The sequence below is a fragment of the Arachis ipaensis genome, chromosome B3 (genome assembly GCF_059453495.1).
Source record: "Arachis ipaensis isolate K30076 ecotype BB chromosome B3, ASM5945349v1, whole genome shotgun sequence".
Lineage (NCBI taxonomy): Eukaryota > Viridiplantae > Streptophyta > Magnoliopsida > Fabales > Fabaceae > Arachis > Arachis ipaensis.
The window spans coordinates 70985489-70996604 of NC_142438.1; the positions used below are offsets into that span (position 1 = coordinate 70985489).

General features: G+C 38.5%; 1 non-coding gene across 1 annotated transcript; it reads left to right on the top strand.

The window, feature by feature from the left end:
* The first annotated feature begins 3382 nt into the window (after positions 1-3382).
* On the top strand, positions 3383-3490 carry LOC148571062 (small nucleolar RNA R71). The gene has a single exon (XR_015907846.1). It is a non-coding gene; the product is annotated as a small nucleolar RNA R71 (small nucleolar RNA).
* The last annotated feature ends 7626 nt before the right edge of the window (positions 3491-11116 follow it).

Here is an 11116-nt window from a genome sequence, read left to right on the forward strand (position 1 = left end):
GGTGCCAGTTTTGGCATTTTACGCGAGACAGTTTAAAGCTGACTTTGGACGCTAGTTTGGGCCTTCAAATCTCAGGCAAAGTAAGGACTATTATATATTGCTGGAAAGCCCAGGATGTCTACGTTCCAACGCAATTCAGAGCGCGCAAATTTTGCATCCGTAGCTCGAGAAAATCCATTTCGAGTGCAGGAGGGTCAGAATCCAACAGCATCTGCAGTCCTTTTTCAGCCTCTGAATTAGATTTTTGCTCAAGTCCCTCAATTTCAGCCAAAAAATACCTAAAATTACAGAAAAAAACACAAACTCATAGTAAAGTCCAGAAATGTGATTTTTGAATAAAAACTAATAAAAATATAATAAAAAGTAAATAAAACATACTAAAAACTATGTAAAAATAATGTCAAAAAGGGTATAAATTATCCGCTCATCAGTGCTGAGGAAAGCTTTTTCTTCAGAGTTTCAAAAGCTAGCATGCAATTCTGATCAAATACAAAAGGTGTATCAGAGACAAGTAGGTTACTAAAAGGTTTGGCTATTTTTGAAAAATCTCTGATAAACCTTCTATAAAATCCAGCATGTCCTAAGAAACTCCTAATTGCCTTCACATTACTAGGTGGAGGTAATTTCTCAATTAATTCCACCTTAACTCTGTCTACCTCATGCCTTGGTTAGAGACCTTATGACCAAGAACTATTCCTTCTGTCACCATAAAATGGCATTTCTCCCAATTCAAAACCATATTGGTTTCTTGGCATCTTTTCAGTACCAAGGCCAGGTGATTTAGGAAATTAGGGAAAGAATCCCCAAATACTAAAAAGTCGTCCATAAAGACTTCAATAAATTTTTCAATCATGTCTGAAAAGATAGATAACATGCAGCGTTGGAAGGTTGCAGGCGCATTGCACAGCCCAAATGGCATGCCCCTGTAAGCAAAGACTCCATATGGACAAGTGAATGATGTTTTCTCCTGGTCTCTTGGATCAACCACTATTTGATTGTATCCTGAATAGCCATCCAAAAAGTAATAATATGCATGTCCTGCAAGCTGTTCTAGCATCTGGTCCATGAAAGGAAGTGGGAAGTGATCTTTTCTTGTAGCTTCATTGAGCTTTCTATAATCAATGCACATCCTCCATCCTGTGATAGTTTTTGTAGGGATCAGTTCATTCTTTTTATTGGGCACTACAGTGATGTCTCCCTTCTTAGGAACCACTTGGACAGGGCTCACCCATGGGCTATCTGAAATTGGGTAGATTATCCCTACCTGCCAAAGCTTCATAATCTCTTTTTGCACCACTTCTTTCATGACTGGATTCAATCTTCTTTGGGCTTGAATGGAGGGTTTAGCATCTTCTTCCAACAGGATTTTATGCATGCATATGGATGAGCTTATTCCTTTCAAATCAGCAAGGGTCCATCCAATGGCATCTTGATGCTTTTGTAACACCTTGATTAACTCCTCTTCCTGTTCTTGGCTAAGAGCAGAATTGATGATCACTGGGTAACTTCCATCACTTCCCAAGTATGCATACTTGAGGGTAGGAGGCAATGCTTTCAGTTCAAGTTTGGGTGCTTCTTTCTCTTTTTTCTTCTCCTCTGATGTGCTTGGAATGGGCACTTCAGCTGATTTGACATCAACAGCATCAACAATTAACGTGGAATCATCTTCTGTCACTTCTTCAAGTGCTTCTTCAAAGGTTTCTTGCACCACAATTTCCACTGCATCCAACCTCATACATTCTCCTAGTGACTCCTGTGGGTAGCTCATGGCCTTGAACACATTAAATACCATTTTCTCATCATGTAGCCTAAGGATAAGTTCACCCTTTTGGACATCAATGATGGCTCCAGCAGTAGCTAAAAATGGCCTTCCCAAAATTATTGAAGTCTTAGCTTCTTCCTCCATATCTAACACCACAAAGTCAGCCAGGAAGATGAAGTCTCCCACCTTTACCAACAAATCCTCTACAACTCCATGAGGGAATTTGAATGATCTGTCTGCCAATTGGAGGGCCATTCTTGTTGGTTTGGCTTCCACAATCTTTATTCGTTTCATCATTGCTACAGACATCGAATTTATGTTGGCTCCCAAATCATATAAGGCTTTCTCCATAATGATTTCTCCTATGATGCAAGGAATTTGGAAGCTCCCTGGGTCCTTCAATTTTTGAAGCAGTTTGTGTTGGATGATAGCACTACATTCTTTAGTCAGCACCACAGTTTCATCATTCCTCCAGCTTCTCTTCTTGGTCATTAATTCCTTAAAAAATTTAGCATAGAGCGGCATTTGCTCTAATGCTTCAGCAAAAGGGATGTTGATCTGAAGTTTCTTAAAAATCTCCAAGAATTAGGAGAATTGGCCGTCCTTTGCATTCTTCATTAGGCGCTGAGGGTAAGGAGCTTTAGGGACATATGGCCTTAGGACTTCCTTCTCTTAAGGTGGATTGGGAGCCTGTGCTTGTGCTTCTTCCTTGTCACTTGAACTCCCCTCTGCTTCCTCATCTTGAGTTTCCTTTGAGGTTTCTTTAAGTTCTTTTCTACTTCTGAGAGTGATAGCTTTGCATTCCACTCTCGAAGTTGTCTTAGTGGCATTACAAGAACTATGGCCAGGGGCTTGCTTAGACAAGTATCCAATTCGTGCTTCAAGTTTCTGAATGGCAGCATCTTAATTTTGCAGATTGGATCTCACCTCCTCCTTGAAATTTTTCATGGCTTGAGAATCCTTGCATAGGTTGGTGAGCATAGCTTCAATCCTAGATAGTTTGTCCTCTGATGGTGGAGTTGGAATTGGATGTTGAGGCTGATTGGCTTGGGCTTGATATGGTGGATGAGAAGAATTGTTGTATGGGTGTTGATATGATCTTGGATTGGATTGTTGGTATGTGTACTGGTTAGGATTACGAGGTTTCTGATCTTGGCCTTGGTTTTGTTGGTTTTCCCACCCAAAGTTTGGGTGGTTCCTCTAACCGAGGTTATAGGTTTTAGAATATGGATAATGAGCTTGCCTATATGAATTTCCAAGGCAATTAGCTTCCTCCCAGTTAACTCCTTCCTCTGTGTCCAACTCTCCTGAAGGTGATGGTTGAGTATGAATGGCTGTGGCCTAATTCTTCTCTATTTGCTTGGTTAAATCAGCCAGTTGCTTGGTGATCATCTTATTTTAGGCCAGGATTGCATCCATATGGTTTAATTCCTTGACTCCCCTGTTGTTGCTTTTGTCTGAGACATAAAAATCCTCATTGTCAGCCACTATTTTTATGACATCAATGGCTTCTTCAATGGTCTTCTTCTTGTTAAGGGAGCCTCCAGATGAGTGGTCTACAACCCTTTTTGATTCATAGGAAAGCCCTTCATAAAAGATATACAATTGCACCCACTCATTAAACATCTCAAGTGGAGATTTCCTTGTCAGATCTTTGAATCTCTCCCAGGCTTCATACAAGGTTTCACCATCCTACTGTCCGAATGTCTGCACCTCAGTTCTCAGTCTATTCACTCTCTGAGGAGGGTAGAACCTTGCTAAGAATCTATTCACCATATCCTCCCAAGTTGTCAAGCTTTCTTTGGGAAATGATTCTAGCCATTTGGTTGCTTTGTCCCTCAAAGAGAATGGAAACAATAGCAACTTATAGGTGTCAGGATGAACACCATTAGATTTAACTGTATCACAAATCCTTAGGAATGTAGTGAGATGCTGATCAGGGTCTTCTTGGGCACTTCCTCTGAAAGAACAATTGTTTTGGACAAGAGTGATGAGCTGAGGCTTCAATTCGAAGTTATTAGCATAGATGGTTGGCTTTTGAATGCTGCTACCATAGTTTCCTGGATTTGGATTGATGTAGGAGCCTAGAACTCTCATCTCTTATCCAGCAAGGTTGGCTGCACCTCCTCTGGCATGATTGTTCACCTCTCCTTCATGATGGTTTTCCATATCATCCACCATGTTTATATCCAAGTCTTCCTCCTCTTCTTCTGTACCAATAGCCTTCTTTCCTCTTGCTTTCTTTCTGATTCACTGTCAAAAGAGGTAGCAACCTGCAAGTGAAGATTTCACAGTAAATGAAAAAGTGTGGTTAGAGTAATTGAGGCAATTAATCAAACAGTTAATGAGTTAGTGGAATAGTTTTACTAGATAGTAAGGATATAAAGAAAAATAAAGAGAAACAACAAAAATTGCAGAAAAATAAATGTAACAGCAGAAATTGAAATTCAATTAACAAAAGAAAAGAAAAATGCTCAATCTAGTTATCCTCCAATTTAGTAATTGTCAATACAAAACCAATCCCCGGCAACGGTGCCATAAACTTGATGTCCTAAAAACTGTCCCTCAACAATTTTCTACTGGCAAGTGCACCGGATTGTCGTTAAGTAAAAACTCACTGTAGAATGAGGTCGAATCTCACAGGGATTGGTTGGTTGATCTAATGGCTAGCTTATGAGCCTAAAGCACTTTTTGTTCAATTCTTCTTCCTCTTGCTCACTCAAAGAAGAGCTAATAATCACCGGAAGAGTGTTATTAGGACCTATGAAAGGATATTTGATTGTTGGAGATAGTGGCTTCAACTCAAGAGTGGGTGGTGTGCTTGATGCGTGAGCATCTTGTACACTTTATTCATTTATTTTCTAGTTATTTTCAGTTAAGTTTTATTAAGGTTTACTATAATTTAGTGCAAAAATCCTCTTTGGATGCTACTTTGAGTTGTTTTAGTATTTTTATGATTTCAGGTGAAATTCGGAGCAATTTGGCAGAGTTTGGAGAAAAAAGAAAAAAAGCTGAAGCTACCCCCCGCTTAGGCGCTAAAAGCCAAGCTGGCGTTTAGCGCCATCAAGCTTCGAAATAAACAACACTCTGCCCCCTTATGGGAGCTAAATGTCCATCTGGCGTTTAGCGCCAGGCAATCCAAATCCAAGGCCCACTCTTGGAGCATCTCTAGTTGAATTTTGCCGTTATTAGTTATCTTAGCTTTTATCCTTGTGATTTTTATTTACAAACAATATCTTTTAGTTTTAGGATTTATTATTTTATTTCATTTCCAATTCAAATTAGGTATGATATAAAAGGGAAGAGATTCATCCTTTAGGGGGCATCTTAGAATCTTTTCCCTTCCGCACTTTTTAGAACCCTAGTTTTTTCTCTGTAAGTTATGAGCCACTAAACCTTCTTGGTTAAGGTTAGGAGGTCTGTTTATTTCTATGGATTGACACTATTACTCTTCTATTTTAATTAATGCATTGATTCAATTTCAAGGATTACTTTAATTCTTAATTTTATGAATCTGGGTGGAATGAGAGTATGACCCTTATTCTATATGTGTTTGTGCGATCCTCGAGAGAGGTCTCTCACATGAACAATAGCTTGAAAGTAAATTCCTCCTAAATTGCTAATTACTTGAACTAATCTGGATATGTGACACATAATCCGTTAGCTTAGGGTAATTAGGGTTTTTGTTGCCATAATCTAGATTTGAACTTAACCCTCTAATCGGAATTAGGTGACCAAGAGATTGGCGGTTGATCAACTAAGAAAATAGGGTTAGTCAATTACAGTTTTCCGTAAAATGAATCTTACAGGTTTAAAATAGTTGGTAAGAAATTTTAATTCGGAAAAGTAAACATCTCCGACACCTTAACTGTTTCCTCTCACTTTTTTTACACCAAACGCATATTTGCTTTCTTCACTCTAAATTCACTATTTAATGCTTTCAAAACCCACCAACAATCTTTTCTGTTTGCCTGACTAAGCCAACCAGTTAGCCATTGTTACTCAGTTCCTCAGTCCTCGTAGGATCGACCCTCACTCACCTGAGGTATTACTTGGACGACCTGGTGCACTTGCCAGTTAAGTTGTGGATATTCTAAATCCGCACCCTATTTTTGGTGCCGTTGCCGGAGATTGACTGTAATTGACAACTACTAGTTGTTTGGTTGCTTATATTAGGTATTTTTCTTAGTTTTTCTTGTCTATTTTTTATTTTATTTTATTTTCCTTTACATTTTCAAATTTAGATTTATTTATTTTTCTTTAATTTTTTATTTTAAGTTTGTTGTCCCGTTAGTGATTTTTCTTTTCTAAGTTTTTTGAATTTATTAGTATTTTTTCTCTGTTTAATTTTTGAAAATTTTAGTTCACCTTTTCTTATTAGTTTTCGAAAATTTTAGTTTAATTACTTGCTTTATTTTATTTTAATTCGTTTTACATAAGATATCTCATTGGGATAAAGAACAGGGATAAATAACCCCTTCTTGAATTTGATCCTAAACCTGAGAGGACCTTGAGACACCATTTGCAACAAGCTAAAGCTTATAAAGCCGGTGAGAATCTCAGGGATGCTTTTGAGAAGGAGGACATGGATCCTAACAATCTCAATAATGGAAGGAATCCAAATGAGCACGCTAGGAGGACTCTGAGCTCCTACACTGCCACCACTCCTGACTTTTATAGGCACAGTATTTTAGTACCTGCTATTGGTGCTAATAATTTTGAGCTGAAGCCACAGTTGATCACTCTGGTGCAACAAAATTTCGAGTTTCATGGACTCCTACAGAAGGACCCGAATTTATTTATCTATAATTTCCTGCAGATATGTGACACTGTGAAGACTAATGTAGTGAATCCTTATATCTACAAGCTCATGCTCCTCCTGTTTGCTGTGAGGGACAGAGCAAAGCAGTGGTTGGACACGCAACCAAAGGAGAGCTTGGACTCTTGGGACAAGGTGGTTAATGGATTTCTGACCAAGTTTTTTCCACCTCAAAAGCTAACTAAGCTAAGGGTGGATGTTCAAATTCTCAGGCAGAAAGATGGAGAGTCCATTTATGAAGTCTGGGAGAGATACAAGCAGATGATCAGGAAGTGTCCCCCAGACATGTTTTCAGATTGGACCAAGCTAAAGATCTTCTATGATGACCTTTCTGAGATGGCTAAGATGTCTCTAGACAACTTGCAGGAGGTTCCTTGCATATGAAGAAAATGCCTAAAAAGGCTAATGAGCTCATTGAGATATGCTAACAAATAATATCCTTAGTCTTCTAAAAGGAATCCTGTGAATTCTGGTAATCCGGTAAAGAAAGAAGTTATGGAAGTGGACACCTTGGATGCCTTTCTAGCTCAAAACAAGATCATGTCATAGCAGATCAGTATGATTTCTCAGCACTTGAGTGGGATGCAAGTCTCACCTATCAGCACTCAAGATGCATTTTATGACATGAGTGGAGGCATCAACCAAGGTGAGAAACATAATTATGATCAAACCACTCCTGAGCAAGTAAACTACATGGAGAATTCCTCCAGAAATCCCAATAATGACCCCTATTCGAATACATTCAATCAGGGGTGGAGGTGTAAGAACCGGAATTTTCACGTAAAACCATTTTAATAAAATAATTTTAGTGCTCAGAATAGATTCAAAATTTGGAAGTTTTAATTTGCAAATAAAAAGGTGAAATTTGATTTTAATAAAATTTTCTGAGTTGGAAAACGTATCTTTTTCGAAAAGATTTTGTAAAAATGCGTACTGGCGTTTAAGGCGGCAGTATCGGCTCTAGTCTGTCCAGATTGCATATTTTGGAAAATAAGATTTTGAAAGTTGATTTATTGTTTTGAAAGGAAAAAAATAATTTAGAATCGAAAACCGGGCACTAATCTTAAAGGTTTTGGCCCAAAATGGGCCGACCGGACCAAAAATACTAACGAGTTGGACCAGACCCAAACCGGACCCAAGGCCCAAAATATATAAGCTCATTAAATGAGCTTTGAGCTCATTTTTCTATCCCAAAGAGAGGGAGATGCGTGTATTGAGAGAGAGGAGGTGGTGGTACTATTCATCATCACCTTCTGGGAGCCATAACTTGAGCTACGGACCTTCGATTGACGAGCCGTTTGCAGCCACGCGAAGCTCTTGTCGAACTCTTCGATTATATTTAAGCAAACCTGGTAAGAAATCGCGTCTCACTCTCTAGTTTCAAGCCCTAGAGTTCTGCATTTTTGGGGTTATGATTTTGAGTAGATTTTGTGGTTTTGCTTGTTTAGGTGATCTCTAGTAGCGGGTAATTATTGGATTTTACCCCTAATCTCATTGGTTAAGGTAAGGTTTTTCTAAACCCTTGTGTTTAGTTGTTTTGTGTAACTTAGGTTTTGATCTTGGTATATATATGATGTTAGTTTGAGTTTTGGTGGCTTGTTGGTAAGATTGAAAGCTTGTTGGATTCCAATCTTGGTATGGCGAGCATTTTGGGGAACGACAAGGTATCGTTTTGGTCTCCTCTGTGTAATATGTAATATTCATGGACATTTAGGCTAGTTGATCTTAAGATAGGTTAAAAGGTGTGATTGTATGGTTAATTGTATATAAATGTATGTTTGATGATGATTATTGATGAGTTGTTTTGGTGGGTGTTGAGATTGGAAGATGGGTATTGATGATGATTTTTTATTGTTGGTTGTTATTGATTGTGGTGGTTGATGATAATGGTTGGAAATTATTGGTGTGGATGAGTATTGATGGTGATTGATTATATTGATGACTCATGAGGATTGTGAAAACTCATGGTAATATGTAAATGTACAATGTTTATAATGGATTACAATTATGAATATGTGACCTATTAATTGATGAATAGGCGGTTGGTGATAATGGAGATTATGATGATATTGTTGAATTATGATGTTGAATAGTGATGATTGTGTGGAAGAATAACAACTATGATTTGTTGATGTTGCAATTGGATTATTGTGATCATGTGAAATTATGATGAGATAGGGTAGATGATGCCTATGAGTAGTGGAATTATGTTAAAGTTGATTATGTTGGATTATTGATGTAGGAATAGTGTGAATTGTTGATGATTGAGGATTATGGTTTTGTGTTGATTTATGGTGAAATGTTATATGATCTAGGTTGGATTTAGCCTTGTTGAATGGTTTAGGAGGTTGTGTGATTGAGAAAATAGTTAGAGCAATGCTTGGTATGAATTTTGGGTTGCTTTGGTATGGTTGAAAAGTATTTGAGTTGGTTTTTGGATTGAGAGTTGGTTAAATTTGAGTTTCTAGAGTTTTTGGTAAAAACAGATTTTTGGTGAATTTTGACGGATCATAACTCGAGCCTCATTTTTCAAATTTTGTTGAAATTTACTTTAAATTAAAGTTCATTGAAAACTCTTTAAATTGATATAAAGTTTGTAACAATTGGAATTTTGTAGAGGAAGTTATGATCATTCAAAGTTGGGTGTCAAAATCGGAAATTATGCGAAGTTGCAGATATTTGTGATTTCTAGTATGTGCGCACGCACAGCCTTGTGTGCACACACACTCCTGTGAACTTTTAAACCTGTGCACATGGACAGCCTTGTGCGTACACACACACAGGGGAAGGCTAAGTATTTAGATCACTAGCACAACCAGTGCGCGCGCATAACCAATGAAGTTTTACAACTTGTGTGCACGCACAATCCTGTACGCACGCACACGTTGGAAGGTGCACTCTGTTGAGAGCGTTCGCACACCTTGTGCGGATGATAGAGTTAAATTTTTTACTTCCTGTGCGTACGAACACCTCTATGCTTATGCACACATTTGAAAACTTCCTGGGCATGCGCGCGCACACCCCTTTATGTATGCACACGCCCTGTTTCTCAAACTTAAACTTTGTTTTCAACTATTTCACCTTCTCAACAAGCTTGTAAGCTTCTGTGACACCATTTTAATACTCTTGGGCTTATCTTCGGGTATTGAAACATGGGAAATGTCCTAGGAGTTTTGATTTGGTGTTATTTTGAAAAGTTAAAGAACGGAGGCATAGGTTTCTAGTGTACTGATAATGGGTTTCGTGGATTGCGAAGGGAGAATGGTATATGAATTGAGAAATTGACGAACTAGTGAGTTCGGAACGGAAAGTTATGAATTGATGATGGATGTGATGAGTTGAAAACTTGGTAATGAATGATTATGGTTGATGGAATGAGTATGAGTGGAAGTGTACTATGAGGAGGGGCCTCTGAGATTGAATACGTGATTATGATATGCATTGTTATCCGTTGTAGGGGGCTATGACATTTTCCCGCCTACATTCGGATGTGAGGCTTGAAGCTGGGTTTCTCACTCATGTTTATCGCTCAAGAGGAAGGTGGTAGGGAACTAACTCTCCCTCAGAATGGTTTTCCTCTGAAAGGAGAAAGTGGTAGGGCACTCATCCCTCGGAATTAAACCTCCTGAGCGTGTGTTTTCTCTCTTGTTGCAAGGTGGTAGGGCACTATCCCTCAGAATTATGCGGCATCCAGAGGAAGGTGGTAGGGCACTCTCCCTCGGAATATTTCCCTCTGAAAGGAGGTGGTAGGGCACTATCCCTCGTAATTATTCCTCCTGAGTATGTGCAACAAAGAGACTAATCCGGGAGTTACTGATCGGATTATGAGTCGGGTTTGGCACTAAAACCGACATATGATATCACAACCAATAGGACAGACATTCATCATGTGCATCTTCTATATGTTTGCTTGCTTTAATTACTTGAGTTTGTCTAATTTTATAATATGCCTACTTGCTTCTTGAATTACTTGTTATATATATGAATACTACCTGTGTTTTCCTTGCTTGCATTATCTGTGTTTGTTTGGTGCTGAAGAGGTTAGGTAGGCGGCGGCGATGAGATTGCACAGAGGGTAGGTTGGTGAAGGCTGTAGGACAGCGGTGACTAGTTTTAGTTAGAAATTCCCTAAGATTAGATACCTTGTTTATTATTCATGGTTTAAGTTATTTATTTCGTTAAGTTTGGATATCTGTTTGGTATGAAGCTCTAGGATTGCCTCTGGCATCCCAGGGTCTTACATCTTACATTACTGGGTACTGTTACCATATTGAGAACCTCTGGTTCTCATTCCATATGTTGTTGTTATTTTTCAGATGCAGGTTGCAACCCACCTCAGTGAGTTGCTTGATGGTAGCAGCGTGGAGGATCTTAATCTCTTTTTGTTGTCATTTTGGTTATTTTGATTAGTACTCTCACTTTTGTATTTACTTTTTCCTTAGAGGCTTACTTTGAGAGTGATATTTTGTATAAGCTGTTTTACTTTCAAAACTCTGTATGTCTGTATTTAATTAGTCGGCCTAAACTCCGCAGGC